Here is a 4,194-nt window from a genome sequence, read left to right as displayed (position 1 = left end):
TTTGTAGACATATTTTTTGCTTCTGTAAGTTCTTTAATCTCGATATTTATAGAAACTTTTTTTTGTTTGCATTATTTCTTTTATTTTATTTTTTGATGCGTCCTGGACTCCCACGAGGAAGAACTGTGAAGGTAAGTAACTCTTTAATGAAAATTAAGTTGTTGGTACATATGTGAGGAACATGAAATTTTTATTTGGTTTAAATTGTATTTTTAAAAATAAATATATGCATTTAAAAAAAACATACAGTGCAAAACTCATGCAGTTTCTCACCTTTGCCTCGCTTCTGCAATTACGCTGATTCACGTAGGAAAATATAATGTTAATGTCTGACTTTGTTTGAGTAAGGCTAGATTAATTTTACTAATGTAAATATACCTGCATTGTCTAACAAAGTACAGGTAATAAGGATAAGAAAGGGGGATTAGAAAAGAATGCAAAAGGCTTTCGCTCGGCCCTCAAGCATTTGAGACATTATTTTCCAAGAACAGGATCTTATAAAACAAAAAGGGTATATATAAATGATCTTCAATACATGAAGCAAACTGCCTGGTACTGATGTTCAGATGCAAATAAAAAGTTTGGGGTTTTGTATAAAATTTTATACAACAATCTAATATTCCATGTCACGTCTTTTCAACAATTATTTTCTTTTCTACGAAGTAGATTTGATGAAACACATGTGACTTACCCCAATATCAAGTATGGGAATTGTGATAAAAATGAACCACCTTCATGAGTTCATGCCATTGATTTTCTCTCACCCAACACAAATGTTGGATACGGCTCTGGGATGAGAAAGAAAATGGTGGATTCACAAGATGATAACGGGCAGATAACACAGACTGACTCATGCGATGTGTGCCACCTTTAATTACTTTATTATGCTGTTTTTCCAAAGGTAGCAAAGAGCAGGGAGGTTTACAGCAAGGCAAAGTCTAAAATATGATATAAACGAAGAAACCAAGATTAGAGAAAGAACATGATAGAGAATGTGGGATGGGTAACTTATGACTAAAAGGAAGTGATATGTACAAAATGAAGACATAAAGGCACAAATTATTGAGCGACACACCCTTATTTCTCTCAGATCACACACACATTCTGCCGAGTACCCTTATGTTGACTGCTGTCATAAAATTGCTGTTATCAAGATCAGTCTTAGCACTTTGGACATGCTGTTGGCCAATAATGGAGTCTATGGCATGTCATAAAGATGAGAAAGAAACAAGAGGTCAAAGTCATGAGCCAACAGAGGAACTCTCACATGTTCTTAATGGCAGTCATTAGCCTTTGTCTGACTCCTGATCTTACTCTGTCTTCTATGCTTTCATTTCAGGTGGAACCACACTTTCTTCTTCTACTATCTATCTATATATATTATAGAAAACTACCCTGAATGGTGAGAAGTTTTTGTGAGAATAAGGAAAAAGTGCACTTCCTTCCGCTGTCCAAAAGGGGCGCACTCCCAAGATTCGGGGCTGACTGGTTGTAACAGCAACTCCATGTGGAAGGTTTGTGTCTTCCAGTGGAGCTGCTGTTGCGTGCAGATAGTCACCTTTAACTGCCTTATTTCTACATTAATGCTCCTTTGAAGTGAACAAAGAATATAAAGTCCTAATGTTTTTATTCTTATTTAATGCAATGCCTAATACTTGGCTGTGAAAGTACATCTATACTAGAAGAAAGCATGTTTAACCCAGGGTCTAGGACACAGGATGATGACCTATGAATTGACAGCCAGTGTTTGCAGTCCAGCTGCCTGTCAGTTCTGTAGGCCACTGTCCTGTTTATCCTACTAAACACACACTGGTTTGCACAGAGAATGCAGGACACTGTTTAAATGTTATGTACAATTATTGGGCTGAATAAAAGTAAAACCTTCATGAAATTGTTCATTTGGAAATGTATATTGTGTAAAATGCATTTATGTATTTATTTTGATGTAGCTAACTAGCAATACAACATGATTTATATTTATATATTTATTTGAGTTATTCAACTGTATTTAATTTCATTTGAACATTTAAAATAAAATTATTTTTAACTTTAAATGTATCTCTTACAGGTTTTCACACTGTTTTCAAGAGACAGTAATTATTTCTTATGTGTTTTCGAATTCTTTGCATACATTTCATGTACATTTTTTTACGAAAGTTTTTCAAAAACAATTTGTCATGACTTATAACAATAAAGATAATTATAACGATAACTACATTAGCATCCGTACCAATGCATGATAACATTCGAGTGTATCTCAATCAGCTCCCTACCTTACCTTGGTCGGACAGTAAGAACATGGTTCACTACATTGGGACACTGATGACTCTATTTCTGCCAAACGTGACAACGTCCTAATTGTACAACATCACTATATGAACAACAGCAGAATGGAATCTTTCTAACAATATGTTTTAATATGATTTAAAGCACATTATGATAAACACTTTGCTTATTACATATGTGTGCAAAATTTTAGCCAAATAAATTATAAATGTTTGCTATGTTCATCTAGCGATGTATGTTTAAGCTAAAATATAATTAAATGCTCGTTTGTATTTTAAAAAACATCTATCGCATGTCATTGGCCTATGTGAGTTGGCTCACGCGATTTATGTTTCATGCTTTAGAACTTCAGTTCCCTGGTTTTCACGATGCATTATTTAGGTAGCTAATGTTGGAAGGATTTTACAATTGAGAACACCCTTAAAATGGCTGACTCCCTGATCAGTGCCCTGACTACTGGGAGCTGATTGAGATGCACCCTGTTTATTATGAGTGCAAGCTTCAGTTTTTGTTGTCTGCCATTTGAAATAATCAAGTTAGATTCCTATTAGCTCAAAAAAATCGTTCTGAAAGTGTGTCGTTATCATTATAGTTGTAGTGGGGACTTTCCCTTTTTAAAGAATTAGAACGATTATTAAAACTTTACAGTTATCATTCTCATTAGGCCTAGTTATTATCCTTGGTGTCAACAGTCCTTTAGTCACATAAGCCATTGAAAGGAAAGCTTAATCACTAACAAAACATTCCACTTTACTCACAAACAACCTGAATCCAAAGCCAATTTCCTGTAAATTTCAGATTTCTTTCACTTTCAGTTTTGTTTTGCCCAGAGTTCCCCCCCTGAAATGTCATGCAGATATGAATAGCTCTAAGACTAGAATTAAGCTTACAGTAAATTGCCTCTAGGTTGAACAAACATGACAGATAAAACAATATTAATTGATTAATGATTTAAAAATAAAAAAATAAAAAAAATAGATAAACAATGGGTTTATTTGTCTGCATCCCATTCTGACGCTCGAAGAACATAAAGCTCTGGGAAATTCCTGCAAACCACATGAGAACTCTAAAAGAATGACTGTCAAAATGAAAGAATTATTTTATTTTCAATCTCTGATACAATAGCTGAGCCACATGAGCCAACTCACAAGAGGCTCCTTTATAAAGATGCATCTTTTGCTTTTCTTGGTTGTTTAACTTTTGTTATTTGTGTAAGCCCTATAAGCACTTCTACATAATTTTCACATCTAAAGTTTCAGATTAAAAGAACATTGTCTTCATTTGACAGTGGGTGATGAGTGTCAATTTTCTAGGACCCCCTTATGACCATGTCAAACCTGGCACAGATTCAGACCAGCAACTGTTACTCTATTCCAGGACAAATATAGCAGTCAGACAGTTATTTGCTTAAAAGAAAACCCCCATCCAATTCCCCAAAACAGGATTAATACTGTCCTCCCCAAGTTTTTCATGTGAGGTTCATTCATACAATATTTTGAGCATGAACAGGTGGCATTGATTTAACCTGTTAAATTGGCTTTATTATATTATATTATATTATATTATATTATGTTATATTATATTATATTATATTATATTATATGTTATATTCTATTATATTATATTCTATTATATTAATGTTGTGGAATAAATTTCCATGCAGTAATTTATGGCCTCTAAATTATTCATTCATTTATTCATTCACTCACTCACTTACTCAATCACTCACTCACTCACTCACAAATTAATTCATTCATTTATTCATTAATTCAAACAATTAAAAGTTAAGGTTATTACAATCAATATAAACTCTTTATTTGTAAAAAAAAAAGAAGCACGTCAGCTGTGTTTCACAAAACCCCAATTTGGGGAGGTGGTGATGGAGGGAGGGGCTTTTATTTTGGAAGT

This window comes from Siphateles boraxobius, unplaced genomic scaffold, assembly GCF_051911475.1.
Source record: "Siphateles boraxobius isolate OS27281-9 unplaced genomic scaffold, OSU_SipBor_1 25, whole genome shotgun sequence".
In the NCBI taxonomy this organism is placed as follows: domain Eukaryota; kingdom Metazoa; phylum Chordata; class Actinopteri; order Cypriniformes; family Leuciscidae; genus Siphateles; species Siphateles boraxobius.
This window is presented reverse-complemented; position numbering follows the sequence as displayed.